Genomic DNA, 16,084 nt, shown 5'->3' with positions numbered 1-16,084 from the left:
ATATTTTTCCCTCTGCACTATCATTTATAAAATATTTTTACTTATTTATTTCATATATAGTAGAAATACAAAAATAGGCGCGGTCATGACACACATCAAAATCCGGGAATTGGTTACCTCTGGGAAAGGCGGTAATGGAGTCAGATGAAGGAGGGTATCACAGTGGCCTGCCAATCTATCTCTTATTTTAAAGGTCATTTTTAAAAAGACTTGATGCAATTGTAGCAATAAGTTAACATCTGGCAAGGCTGGGTTATAGATACATGGGTACTTATGACATTATTCATTTTATTATTTAGTATTTTAAAATATGTCACTATTTATAAAAGAAGCTTAGGCCAAATAATCTAGCTTCCTTCTGTAAGTCATTAGGAAATTTTGAAGGTCTTTCACAGGAAATCTGACCATGTAGAGTTTCAACAGGCCGTCACACGTACCTGAATGCTCTCCCTTCTCATCTCATAGAATGAATCTCAACACCACTTGATTCAAATAAATATCCAGAATGAACAAGTACAGACAAGACTGGCCTTGCTAAGCCAGCCATAGAACAAAGATGCTTTATTAAGAAACTTTCTGAAGAGAATAATATTAAACGTTCCATTTAGTTTATATGTCAAGGTTCTCAAATACAACCACACAACGTTGCAAAACCTTTGGAAAATAATCAATTTAAATTGGTGATGTTTGGAGCTGGGAGAGTGAAGAGTTCTCTACGGAAGGTCTTTGAGGCTACACACCTTTGGGATATGTTATAATCAAGCAGAAGCAAAAGAAACGTGGGTTTCTCCCAAGTATAATTTTTAGAAGATTGTATATAGGAAGAATCATTTCAAAACTATGTGTATTTATATCTCTGCTTGCCACAGCTTATAAAAAATTCTGTAGAATTCCAATTGCATTATTTATGTTTTATGTTTTTCAATTTTTCTATGTAATATGTAATTATTTCAGCCTCTGCCCCTTTGTGTGGTCTATTGGTGGGCTACAACTCAGAAGGGTTTCTTTCTGAGAATTCCAATAGGCTCAAGATAGTGATCTTCCCCAATGGACTCATATTCTCCAATTTAAAGAGTTCTATTTCTTGAATGTGCCCCCAATGACTTGAATAGGATAAAGCATTCAAGACATAGTGTTCCCATAAAGTATTTAATCTCAAAGAGAAGTTAACTTTATTCCCTAAAGGAAAAAGAAACTAATGCCAAATATGAATTGCTTTTCATTTCTCTGATCTTTTGTTTTTTTTTTTTTCTTTCTGAGACTTTTTCTATCCAGATAAAGGAATAAGGTGGCCAGAGTCATTATGCAGATAATTCAGTTCTAGTACTTTTGGCCAAAGATTGGATGACCGAGAGAAAAGTGAGGATTTAAAAATGTTGAGTTATTCTCAGGAGCCTTTCCACTAGAAGTATTCAGAAAAGATTAGAAGTCTCTCCTGAATGGATGGAAGTTAATGAAAAAAGATAAAACCAGGAGGTGGGGTGGGGCGGAGTAAAGGAATGAACATTTTCTGAATACTTGTTATGTTCCAGATACTCCTTATAAATCATCTTAAGTAAAATCTTGCACTATCTCCATGGAGTATTTATTTTGTTCCTCATGTCACAGATGACAGGCTGAGTCTCTAGTAGGTGGAATAATGAGTCTAAGACCAAGTGGTTGGCATAGAGGTGCATTGCTCAGATCTTCATTCAAGAAAAACTGCTGCACACAGTGTAGATGATAATGCTGCTGCATCTTCAGATCTATGTTGGTGCTCATGATAAGGCCACACTTCACCCAGGATGCTCCAAGGCAGTGACTGAACACAGCAGTGGCACCAGAACCAGTCCACTCCTGCCCAGTATGGGATTCCTTCAGCTTTTGCTCTAGACTGTAGAACTGTACCGAAACTGTAATCAGAGATCTCCCTATCTGATCTCCTTCATTCCCACTTCCCTTGCAAAGGTATCAGCTACCCTCTCCTGTTCCCTCCATCTTTATCCTTTATAATCGTTCCCCCAAATAAGTCTCATTCACAGCCTATGTTGCCATCTGCTTCTCAAAGGACCTGACACAGGACACATAACTAATAGCTATCAGAATCAGAGGCTGATGCAAAGGTATTTCTCCATCAATATTGACATTATTACTACTAAAAGTACTAATATTGACATAATATATATCATATGTTAAGTGTTTATGATGAGCTAGGTTTTATGCTTAGACTTCTATGCATTATCTCATTCCATTTCATAACAACTCTATAAGATATATATCATTATCCGCATTTTACAAATGAGAAGACAAAGGCTTAGAGATGCCGTTAACTTACCCAGGCCACATAATTATCTGGTAGCATAGCCAGGATTTGTGCTTGGGACTATAAGGCTCTAAAGTCCATGTTCTTAACCCCTTTGTACATTGCATATGCTATACTGCTTACCACAAAACACTCTGCCTCCTTTCAGCTTTCATCACTTTGCATATTTTAGGACTGATTTGATGGGTATTTTTTCACTCGAAGTGAGAATAAGTGACAAATATTTATAGAAAACTAACTCTGCGCCTAGGTTTTTGGATATATCCTGAGGATCAAATAGAATAAAAGGTCCAGTTCCTGCTCTCAAGGAAATCATATTAATCTGTGAGGTTATTAACAATTTAAATAAAAGGAAACTACTGACACCTCTTTAACAAAGAACCATACAAGAAGCTAGAAAAGTATACGGTTGTTATTAAGCGACACTAACTACGCTTATGAACAAAGTACATAAAAATGAACAAAAAACTCTGCAAAGACTAGGTCTTGAAAATTCTATAAGATTTTGAAAAGTAGAAAATGTGAGCTACCAAAGTGAAGGTGACAATTAATGACAATTTACTAACTATAAGAAAAAAACCAATCCTTAAAATAATGGCAAATTCAGGGAAAAACATAATTGTTAAGTTCTCACTTGGCATCATTTAAAATGTTTCCTCTTAGAGAACATAATGGAATGTACTATAATGGAAATAATATGCACTTGGCAGTCACACAGAACTATAACCCACAAGACTGTTAGCATGGACTAGGTAAATAATAAAATCATGAACCAGGGCAACAAGGATGATGTTTAATGATGCTGCATGAGAAGTTTAATGTTGTCCAGGTAACTTCCCAATGGGAAGGGGATCTGTTTAAATATTGGACCCCAGTCAGGAACTTACCCTTCCTAACTCAAGGAGTCTTAAAATACTTCCTCCTGCCACACACACACACATGCACACACAAAGAAATAATTTTTTAAAAAGACTTAGAGACAGCAAACCACATACTAAACCCTAAAAGAAAAATAATGAGACAGCTGGCCTTTGGTAGACACAGACTACCAAAAAGCTATTAGATCTGATATGCAGGATCAAGACTTATAAATTAGTAATTTTCTACCTATCACCCATTAGCATCTTGGAAGCAAATGAAGTCTCTTTATCAATTTGTTATAGAAGCCTTAGTGTTTGAAGTAAATACTAAAAAACAACATGAGCAAAGGTTAAGAGTTTTCTGTAAAATAATATGGAGAGCCATGTTACAAATAGCACTTCAAAATGAAGTTGTCTTAGGTCCATAATAAGAGAGAACTCAGAAAGAGATCAGAAGAATTTGGTCAATGTAGTAATGAGGAGTTGAAACCAGACCAAACAGAAATAGATCTATTAGGCATTTCTCCTCAGTGAGAGGGAACTAAATGTTATTATCATGAACTTCCTGCATAATATTTGCTCCTTTTAAATTGTGCCTTAGCCAATTGTAGCGTAAGGTGCGCGTTCCATACCATCTTCTTGGTTGGGCCATGCCCAAGCACCAACACTGACACAATGAGTGACCTCACTGGAATGAACTTCTGAGGAGGCACATGAGCATACCTGGATGAGAAGGGGGACATGAAGTCTTGTTTGTCACTCTTCACTGAAACTTGTTCCCAAGACTAATACTATGTTCATAATTTTAATAAGCAGCAGCAAACTAAAAGATGAACAGAGTAGCTAAAATGAGAAGAATAATACAGTAAGTGCTGGGAAGGTGCAGTCAGGAAATTTGGAAGGTGCCAGATCACACAGGGCCTCATAGGCTATGTTAAGGAATGAGTTAATAGGATACTAACAATAGGAAAACATGCAAAGTATTTAAGAAGAAAGGCGACAAACCGAATTTGAATTTCCAGAAGATCTTTCAGACTGCAGTGTGAGAATGGATCAGGGTAAGATATTGGATATCAGTGTATTTGTGACAAAGTTATAATAATAGTTCAGATAAGAAATGATGGTAGTTCGGATTGTTGGTGATTGTGTAAATAGAAAGAGAAGGTCATTGAAATGAAAGTGAAAAGGTAAAATTGACAGAACTTGGAGGATGGGAAGGAGGTGAGCATGAGGGAGAGGGAAGTATCCGAGATGACTCCAGGTTTCTGACTTGCTTGGTTGGATGGAAGGTAGTTCTCACTAAGCAAGGGAGCATCAGAGAGGATACAGTTTGCCGAGAAGATCAGGGATTTGCTTTTGAGAGTGTTAAGTACTTGAGACATAAGAAATGTGGAAGGTGGTTATGTGTGTCTGGAGCTCAGGAAGTGGTCTGAGTGGGGATGTCAACAGTTACTGGTATAGGTATAGATGCCTTGATTGAGAGCGAATGATAAAATGGAGTTTACCAGAAAGTCAAGGAAAGAAAAGGCATTCCAAACAGACTCACAAATATAGTGGACAATCTGGTGACGGACAGAGAGGAGGAGACTTGGGGGACTGGGAGAATGGGGTAAAGAGTTAAAGAAGTACAAATTAGTAGTTGATAGTTGGTCACGGGGTTGGGGAGCATGGCAGAGAAAATGATGCAGTTAGCATTAATATGATGGCTAAGTGGAGGGCCCGGGGAGGGAGGGAGCAATTGGGGGGATCATTTTATGAACTATATAGATGTCTAACCAATATACTGTATACTTAAAACTAATTTAAATAAATAAATTTAAAAAATAAAAAATAATAATAATAAATAAATAAAAGAAAAAGAAAGGGCATTCCAGCAAGAGGAAAGAAATTTGTAAATGACATGAAAGTGGGACATTCTAGGTGTTTATTTTTAAAGTTAATTATTATCAAAACTTAAAAGGCTGTTTAACACTATACAGGGGAGAAAGAGAAACAATAAATAGTTAATAGTGATTACTTTTGAGGAGGAGCCCAGGAGAACAGAGAATAAGAGAGATGTACCCTCGTTTATATTGTGTGAATTTGTTTCTTAAAGTATATTTTCAGTAATTTAAAAAATAATGTTCACCATAATTACCTTTTAAAAAGAGTTTAATAAAATTAAAGTGGCACTTGAGGAAAGAAGAAATTCTCCTGCTTGTTTTAATTCAAGGACACCTCAACAGCAGTGCCATTCACGTAGATTATAAGGTGTAGTGCAAAAGCTAAACAACTGTACATGGTAGCCTTGATTACAATCATTTTACATGCAATATAACTCTAAGGTAGCCAAATAAATAATTAAAAGCCCACGAGGACTAAAAGAGGTTAACTGTAAGAGATAACACCTAAATTTAGACATCAAAAATGAGTGGGCAGAGGTCAGCTGAAAAGAGGGTAGATATGGGGAAGGTAGAAGAGAGAACAGTTAAGGCAGAGGGAACAAAGTATTTACAGATTTTTTTTTACAACGATATTATTTTCTTACCAAGATTTCAGTTAATGGGAAATACTTTTAATGTTCCATCATTCTAAATGACGTCTAAAAACCAATGATGGCTTAAACTTATTTCTATAGATGTAACATACAAAATTCTCTTTCAGACAATTGTCGATTTGTGCTTTTTGAAAGGTGTGTCATTTATTAAGACCCAGGTCCCAACTAAGCTAGATGGTCATAAGAAGTTTTCAGAAAGAGAATCACGAAAACAGTTATTCTCTCAAAATCAGGTTAGTTTTTTTCTTCTTGATCTTTTACCAAATTCTCCATTATAAGCTTTATTACAGTTATTACAAATACATGAATCAACTTAATATATTAAATACAATTATTAAATTAATTTGTTACAAATATACAAAGTAACATAATTGTTTTTCCCTTTTTATATTCCTCTAGACTTAATTTATTTAAATGTACAGCAGGTACATCTCTTTTGCCAATTTAAATGTACAATGTCTAGCACAGTGTTTGGTATAGAGTGGGTACATATGAATAATGGATGAATGACTAAATGAATGGAAAGTATAGCAGTAGAATAAACAATGGATTGAGAACCAAGCAATCTGGCTTCTTGCCTTGAGTCTTTCTCCTGTGTGACCACTGGAAACTCAATTATTTTATAGTTCAGTTTTCTTATTTAACTTAATTTGTTTAATATGTCATATGGCATGTGTTCAGTCAATGAATAAGGAAGGTATACAGGGAAAGGGTCAAACTTCATATGCAAAAGGGTTCAAACATCTGTTGAATACCTAATATGTATTACCACCCTGATCCTAGCAGATAGACGTGCGCACATGCACACACACACACACACACATACACACAAATATCAATGTTAATCCTTATTACTATGCTTTGAGATAGATATTGTTATCACTTTTACAAATGAAGAAATTGAGATTCAAGTATATTAACTGATGTTTCAGGTTCACAAAGAGTTAGCAACTAGGCTACAATCAGAGGCCATCACAGACCCCAAACTTTCAATCTCATAATGTTGCCACTTGTTTGAGATAGTTAAAAACAGTGTACACACAGGAAGCATCACCATTGTTTCAGATATTTGCCCAAAGGCACATATCTAAGTGTTTGTTTCCATATAAAATAACCAAGCTGGTTCTCATACCAACTCACACAGGATGTGAGGCAACAGAGAGACTAAAATATTTATTAAGTGGAGCGGGGGAAAGTCCAGATTTTGTGGATGACTGTTTTGTTTGGCTTTTTTCTTGCCACCAGGCAACTAACAGCAAGTAAGGAAAGTGAAATGTTGGCAGACAACTTGGCTAAAGTACCAGACGTCTTTGTCTTCCAGTCAGACACTAGAGATGAGAAAAAATCTGCCTGGTTATCTTTGTCTGGTCCCTCTTGGTTGAAAAGTAGGGTACTCTTTGGAGGTAAAAGGAATGGTCCATTCCCTGCAGTTAATAAGGACCCTTCACACAAAGGTTATTCAGTTTTTGAGAAAGAAAGAGACAGACAGACAGAGAGACAGACAGTCAGAGACAGAGGGAGAGAATGAACGAAAATGAATGATAGACATATATAAGATTACTTAGATTAAAAATTTATCTTGTTATAAGTAACAGTCCATTTTCTAACCACACAGAATGTATGGGAATGCATGCACAAAGAGTAAATATGTTGGTGAGTTAGACATCTGTATATGCATTTCGTTTTTACAAATTGGTGTTTTTCCTTTTCTCAGACATTTTATTTTCTTTGCCTTTTGCAAAGAAACATTTTTTTTTTCCTTTTTCCTTTTCCTTTTGATTGTCAGGAATCTCAGAACTTAAGCCCATGCCTAATTATAACAGTTTCCCTTGGCCTGGGGTTTCTATTATAAATAGTCTTCTATAGTTGGGTCTTTAAGTAATAGATTTCTCTACATGTCTTTTGTTCTCAGCTACAGCAAATACCTGGGAATATGAAGTAGGAGTCTGTTAATAGCCTTGATTCTTCACCCATCCCAGTGTGGGCATTCTTGCTGGGCTCTCACCAAGGGTCGAGTGTACTTTCCTGTCCCTTGACTTGAGATTTGGCCATGTAACTTGCCCAGGACAATGATGAGTGATGGAAATGACTATACCAGAATAGGGCCTAGGTTTTAAGAAGCTTTAGTGTTTCCACTAGGTCTCTCACATGTCTGCCATCACCATGAGAAGGGCACGCCCAGTCAGCCCACTGGTCACAGGAAGAGAATGAGAAACACATAGAGTAAAATTGGCCTACCTGAACTCAGCCTAGACAATTGTCAGCAGACTTCTTATGGACTTGCAGACACATGAGCAATAATAAATGAATATTGTTTTTAGCCACTGTGTTTTGGGGTAATTTTTTATGCAGTAAGTTAACCAGTATCTATATGGGAAATAAATTTTAAATACACATACATACAATTATAGTTAGTGTAGCATACGTGTGAAGTCTTTTAATGTTCAGAGATAGTATATTATTTCACAATTCAATTCTTTCGGACATGTTCTTTTTAATGACTCAGTCTACTTAATGAACTTCTATTTACCTTTTAAAACCCTCTTATCTCTGGATTCTCTGTCAAGCTGTGTCTGATGTCTCTTGAAAACTGAATCACTTCCTACTCTGTGCTAAATGTATACTTTAAACATATTTCTAAGTTTTTATATCTCTCACTAGATTTCTGTGACAAAGTCAAAGACTACGTTTTATGTATCTTTATAACCAATGTCATGAACACATCAGTCATTTTATATATACACACATATATATAGATATAGATAGATATAGATATAGATATAGATGATATAGATATAGATATACCTATGAACATACTCTATGATCGATTTCCAATCAATCTACTTATTGAGAACATAGTACCCAAGAAGGCAATCCTTTAAGGAATATCGAATATGTTGCTTTTGAAAAACACAAAGCATTATTTTTGCTAAGGAAACAAAGCACAGAATAGTACATAAAATCTAGTGCAGTGAAATAAAACTCAACACAAATAATACTCTCAAGCCCATACTTGCTCCCAGGCATTGAGTTGATAGTTAATAGATATATTTCAACAGTCCTGACTTTCAGTGAGAAAGGAGGACACAAATTAAATTATTCCCATTGACTCTCCAAAGGCCTCGGTTACTTCATTATTTCTAATGACATAAAATGAAATAATGTGACAAATAGAATAATGAAAATTATTTTCAACAGCATCAAACAAAGCCAGGGGAAAATATGTGTAATTCGATGAAGTGAAAAATATTGAAAGAAAATTTTTATTCAATGGTCTAAACACCATGTATGGATGGAAAATATTTATAGTTTAATGTGCATATGTAACTTGGAGCACAGAATTAGAAAAGAAACTTGTTGACCGTAATGGGCATGTTGACCATAATGGGCATATTGCCCAATTGTGAAATTTGTTACATTGTCTAGGTAAATTATGGTAAAGTGGTTCCAACTTCCTTTCTTAAAATATGTAAAGCTGGTGATTGGGAAGGACATGGGTTACTCTAGAATTTACATAAGTGGTGAAATGCCTGGAGTTCATAAGAATTGGTCAGGATACTGCAACAACAAAATAGCGGGTCAAACAAGAGAGAGTGGTGTGATAATTCTAATAGCTAACATTTATTAAACTAGGGCTGCTCTTGGCATTTAACATATATTAACACATTTAAATCTCATAGCACTCATTGCAGTAGTAATATTATTATCCCCATTTTACAGATAAGATTTTAGTTGATATTTAGTCACATTTTCCTTCCTCCCCCATCCCTGAGTTCCCAATTGAGAGATAAAACAAGGAATGAGAAAAGCTAAAATCAATATATTAGATTATTGTTAAATATTGATAAGAAAGAATAGCTTGGTCTATGACAAAACTCCGACTTCCTATTATGTTCCTCTAAGTTCAAATGTATGTACAAAGAATAATATAAGAGATAAATGCATGCTACTAAGATTTTAAAAATAGTCATGTTACTACTATTCTTTCTCTACTGATATGAAACACCATCTGTGTTACATATGTATTTGCTTCTGAGCTTTCTAATTTGTTCCACTGCTATGCTTGTCTATTCCTGGGCATATTCCACTCTGTTTTAATAGCTACAGCTTAAAAATTTGTCTTAATAGCTAGTAGGACAAATGCAATCACATTCTTCTTCAAATTATCTTGGCTATCCTCTGTTCTTATTCTTCCATTTGGTGTTATAGTAATTTTGCCAAGTTTCATTTTTAAAATAGCTATGAAATTTTTATTCAGTATCATAATATATTTACAGATTAATTTTGAGAGAATTGCCAACTTTATGGTATTTCTCCAATAATTTAGAAATTCTTTCGTGTCCATATTTTTTTCCAAAAAATGTCTTGCCAATCTTTTGTTAGACTATTCTCATATTCCCCCAGATAAATCCTTCCTCTTGCAAAATAATATTTTTTACTACTTTTTAAGGATCTTAGTCTCTGTATACCTGAAATTATGTTTTTCCTCCTTACTTTGAATAATAATTTTGTATTTTATGTATATCTTATTTTTAAGACTGTTGTTTTTCCTCAGCATGTTGACAATATTACTCTATTGTCTTTGTTTTTTATTGTTGTTGGGGAGAAGTCTGTAATCAGAATGATTGTCACTTTTGTAGTTAATCTTTCGTTCCTCTTTTGTGTTTAATTGTTTATTTTTTTTTTTTTTTTTTTTTTTTTTTTTACTCTGTTGGCTTTAAATTTTTTAAATTTATCTGGGCATGGACTTATTTGTATTTATATAATTCACATTGGACCTCACTTTAAATATGAGACTCATACCTTGGTGGACATTTCTTTTCCAATATATCTTAATATCTTTTCTGCAGCATTTGTGTTAGTACTGTCTTTTGGGACTCTCATAGGACATAAATGCTTGTATGTGACATATATAGGAGATACATGTTTTATGTTATATACTTTAGTTCTGAATCTTCTGTATGTGATTACCATTTATATGTATATATATATATACATATATATATACATATATATATAATTGAACTGTATTCTTAGTTAATACATTGTTGCTATATTCAATGTTGTCCAAAGAGTTTCATCATGTAGTGAGGATTTTAAAAGGCATTTCAGCAGCCATATTTAGATACAACACTAAAAGCATGATCCATGAAAGAATTGCTAAAAACAAGACTACAAGCCCAAAATGAAGTTGCTTAGGTTAAACACACATCACCAAACCAAGACTTAATTACAATTTCGGCTCACCCAGAAAAGGAATCTTGAACCAATCAACCAGGAATCACCTGATTAGCACTAGTTAGATAATCTGATAGACCTCTACCATCCTATAAAGAAAAATAATCTTGCTTTTTTGCCTAGTATTACTTCTTTGTTCTTGCTCTCATCTGCCTATGAAAGTCTCTCATTTTATACAGTTCCTCAGAGCTCTTTTCTATCTGCTAGATTGGATGCTGCCTGAATCATGAATTATTGAATAAAGCCAGTGAGATTTTTAAAATTTACTAAGTTGAACTTGAAACTAATCTAAAAAATGTTCAGTTGAATTTTGTTTTTTAACAAAAATAACTTATAAGCTAGATTTCATTAAAATTAAAACTTCTGCCTGAAAAATCAATGTTAGGAGAATGAGAAGATAAGCCACAGATAGAGAAAATATTTGCAATAGACATAACTGATAAAGGATTGTTACTTAAAATACATAAAGAATTCACAAGATTTAACAATAAAAAATCAAATAACCCAATTTAAAAATGGACCAACAACCTTAACAGACACCTCATCGAAGAAGATATACAGATGACAAGTTTCTCCACATTATATATCACTAGAGAAATGCAAATCAAAACAACAATGAGATACCACTAATATTTACTAGAATGGCCAAAATTTGGAACACAGACACCACCAAATGCTGACGAGAATGTAGACCAACAGGAATGCTCATTCATTGCTGGTGGGAATGCAAAAGGTACAGACACCTTGAGAGGTAGTATGGCAGTGTTACAAAACTAAGCATACTGTGACTTTATAAGTCAACAATTGCACTCCTTGGTCATTACTCAAAGGAGCTGAAAATTTATGTCCACACAAAAACCTGCACACAGATGTTTTATGCATAATTGCCCAAACTTGGAAGCAACCAAGATGTCCTTCAATATTAGATCAATTAATGCATCAATAGCTGTATTTTTCATGTTGGATTTGCAAAATTAATTACTTTTTCTTTTCATATCTCCATTTTGATTTTTCTTTCTAGGTATCTTTTCAATAATTTATTATTTACATGGAAAACATTTCTTCTTTTACTTTTTTGAGGATCTAATTAATTACTTTGGAGTTATTTTATCTAAACCAAAGAAAGTTAACTCCCATATGCTAATTTTGTTGGCTATCTTTCTTAGTGTCATTTTCTTTATAGATTTTTGACATACAAGTTTATCTTGAGTAGTAGTTACATTGGTCATGACAGATTAACTGTCATAAAATCAATGTTCAAACATTAGAGGCTCAACACAATAAAAATGTATTTCTTTCCCTTACGACCATTTGATAACAAGAGTTCGGATGGCAGCCCACCATGTAGTGATTCAGAGGTCCAGGCTTCTTTCATCCCATGGCTCTGCTCCCCCATAGGTCCTCTGAGTTTTTCCTCATTCATCATGTCAATCTCTGACTTTCAGTTTCTTCAGATATAAATTGGATTTAGTAATAGTCCCTACTTCATAGCTGTGAGCATTAATCATGTCCCTGTACTTGATAAATATCAGTTGTTAATATTGATGATGATTATATAACTCCATACACAATGGGAGTCATTGAGATTTTAGGCAGAGGAGTGACATGGCATATTCAAATTCAGCAAACATTTGAGTAGCCACTTGATGCCATACACATGAGAATAAAGTAGTAAACAAAAGATGGAGCTTATAATCAGGCAGGAGAAACACAATAAACAAGTAAGAAGAATTATGTTTTAGAAAAGTTACTACGGTGGCAATGTGAAGGATGAATTAGAGAATGGTAGGTTGCTTGTGCAATAAATCAGATAAATTATAGATGTAAAGGCCTATGCTAGGGCAATGATAATAGGGATGTACAGAATACAGATCTGAGATCATTCTAGGGGTAAATTAGTAGTTCTTGGTGACATAACCAAGGGTGAATGGGCAGGAGCTAAGATACAGAAAGAGTATAGAATGAAGCCCAGGTCTGCAATGTTTCTGATTTGGGTGACTTGGAAGATGGTGGCACCAAGATTGGTAATAGATGAAGAACTTTGTGAGAATAAAAGAGTTCAATTTTCTACCAATTGAATTTAACATTCCTATAGGATACCTAACTATATTTGCTTGGGAAGCAGTTCAATATACTTTGTCACAAAGCAGGTGTGCAAGTGTTTGCCTTCCAGATCCACTCTTTACCAGGCTCTGTCCCCTGGAAGGCTGACTTGTATGATTGGCAGTAATAGTCTTCCTTTTGCCCTGTTTCTCCATGAATTTTGTCAAGGGTGAGTATGGCAAGAGATTGGAAGAAGAAAAGGAAAAGAGTAAGGTCAGGGTACTTATTCCTTAGGCGTCTTATAGGCAGGATGGTATAGGTTAGCTTCATCCACTGACCAGAGGCCAAGGTTCCTGTCTAGTCAATTTCTCCCTCTTTCTATCTCTCTCTGGTTCTAGTATCTCTCTCTCTTTACTCCTTTAGTATTAGGAGTGGTAATGAATACTATTGTTACTATATCCAGAATTCTACACTAATTCTTCCTAGGTTTTCCATATCATCCCTATATTAAATTTTTTTCAAATCACCTCATTTGTGCCATAGGTTTCCCACTGGGACCCTGACTGATGTTCAGTAAATAATTATTTAACAAAAATTTTACAGATGAATATACAGATGGATGGATGGATCTGAGCTGGAGAAAATAATTTTTGTTTAGCTATTTGGGTAATAATAAATGTCATGAGATATGTAAAAAGTCATTGCAGAATAAGAGAAGAAGACTACTATCTGGCTGGGCCTGAGAAAGAACTTGGCAAGACAGCACATTTGGCAGAAGGAAATTCCAAAGTGCTGTGGATAATATTGGCAAGATACGTTACTAAGTTATTTGGGAATTTCCCCTCACCTAGTAAGAAAATATATTGCTACTCGGGGATGAGAGGTGAGGTGGGAGGAGAATCAAAGATAGAATTAAGGAAGTTAAAAACAACCCACCCACATTTCTTAATTAGCTTCAAGTGAAGAATTTGCCAAGTGTAATGATGCAGAATTTGGAATGTCTTTATTCCTCAGAGGGAAAAAAAAAAATTCCTCCTTCTGTCACATCTTTCATCGTTTTAATTGGCTTATAATTGTCTGTCAGAAACCTAGGCAATTCCAAACCAAATAGCTTACTTACCCTATAACAGGACCAAAATAGCTGCAAAAGGCTGGATGTGCTTCCATCAAACAATCTTGGCAAGAAATATTTGCCACATAAAACACAGGTTGCTCTCTCTTTCTACTAAAAACTGTAGGCCACACCTTTCAAAATGCAATGAAAGTTTTTGAAATAGTTGAAATTGGCTCTATAAATACTCTTCTAGGTATTCCTAAAGTAAACAAAGGAGGAAGGAAACCCACCACAACAGTTATGTGGAATAGTCTCCAGGTTCTTGGCAAGGATATAGAACAAATGGCCACTGCCTTTACTCCACACACCACGCACCCCACATCACTTTTAAAATAGCAATTGGGTGATGCAATTAGTAAAATGAAAACACATCGTAAGGAAAACTAGGATATTTCACTATGTCGAATATGGTGATGGTTTATACACATATCAAATCTTATCAATTTGTAAACTTTAAATACTTGCTGTTTATTTTATGTCAATTATGCTCAGTAAACTTATTTAAAACAAAACCAAACAAACAAAACAATACCATATAAACTTGAACGGTGGTCCTGGTAGGGAACTAGGAGCTGGGAATTTATGTAACTGTTGGATAAATGTAGAATATGTACAGCTTCCTGACATATTCTCCTGACATATTACTGTGAGAGTGGTCCCATAAGTATGTAGGTCATATCATATCATCCACTGCTCAAGACCCTTCAGTGGCTCCCATTTATTCATGACTCAAAGTCGAAACCCTCATAACCCTCCTATAACCACATAAGGCCTTATACTCTCAAGACCCTGTGATCCCTCTGCCTCTGGCATCCACAGTAGTCCTGCTTTGTCTGTTTTACTTTCCATGGATTCTTTTCACCATGGTCAACTGCAGTCTGAAGACATTAAATGGAAAATTCCAGAAATAAACACCTTATAAAATTTAAATTGGGCACTGTTCTGAGTAGCATGATCAAATCTCATGATGCCCACTCCATCCCATCCTGCTCAGCTGGATGAATCATCTCTTTGTCCAGCATATCTACACTGGATATGCTACCTACCCATTAATCAGTGTCAACATCATCAGATTGGCTATCACGGTATCACAGTGCTTGTGTTCAAGCCACCCTTATTTTACTTAATAATGGCCCCAAATTGCAAGAATGGTGATGCTGGCACTTCAATATACCAAAGAAAAGCCATAAAGTGTTTTCTTTAAGTGAAAAGGTGAGTACAGTACAATAAAATATTTTGAGAGAGAGACTACACTCACACTCAACTTTTTAATAGGCTATTGTTATAATTGTTCTATTTTATTATTTGTTGTTGTTAATCATTCACTGTGGTAATTTATAAATTAAACCTTATCATAGGAATAGATGTATAGGAAAAAACAGTATATATAGGGTTTGATATGATCTGTGGTTTTAGGTATTCACTCCGAGTCTTGAAAGGTATCTCCTACAGATAATAAGGGACTACTATAGTTCAGCCACATTGGCCTCCTTGTTATTCTTGATCAAGCATGATAAACTTACCTCAGGGCCTTTGCGCTTGCTATTTTTTCTGCCTGAAATGTTTCTTCTGCTCTCAAATAAGTTAGTGACTTGCTTCTAGATTTTCATTCAAATTTTAATTCCTAGTGAGGTCTTCCCTGACGTCCCTATTAAAAACGGCACCTTCCTGCTCCCACCTTGATCCCCTTACTTCTTATTTCCTTCCCTACTTCATTTGTCTCTATAATACTGTATCATCATGTGACATTCTATGTAGTCTACTTAGTATTTACTGTCATTCTCCTCACCTTCCCACCATAATATAAACTGTCTAAAGGCAGGGATTGTTGTCTGCTTTGTTTATAATAGCACCTATATATAAACAGGCACTCAATAAAAATTTGTTTACAAAATAATTTATTTAGTAAAAAATTATAAATTGTTAAGAATTTATGTGCTGCCATAAATACATTGTATAAAAATTAGAAGAATAGCTTGGCTATCGTTGAA

Source organism: Pteropus alecto, unplaced genomic scaffold, assembly GCF_000325575.1.
Source record: "Pteropus alecto unplaced genomic scaffold, ASM32557v1 scaffold25, whole genome shotgun sequence".
Classification (NCBI taxonomy): Eukaryota; Metazoa; Chordata; class Mammalia; order Chiroptera; family Pteropodidae; genus Pteropus; species Pteropus alecto.
Note: the sequence above shows the minus strand (reverse complement) of the source record.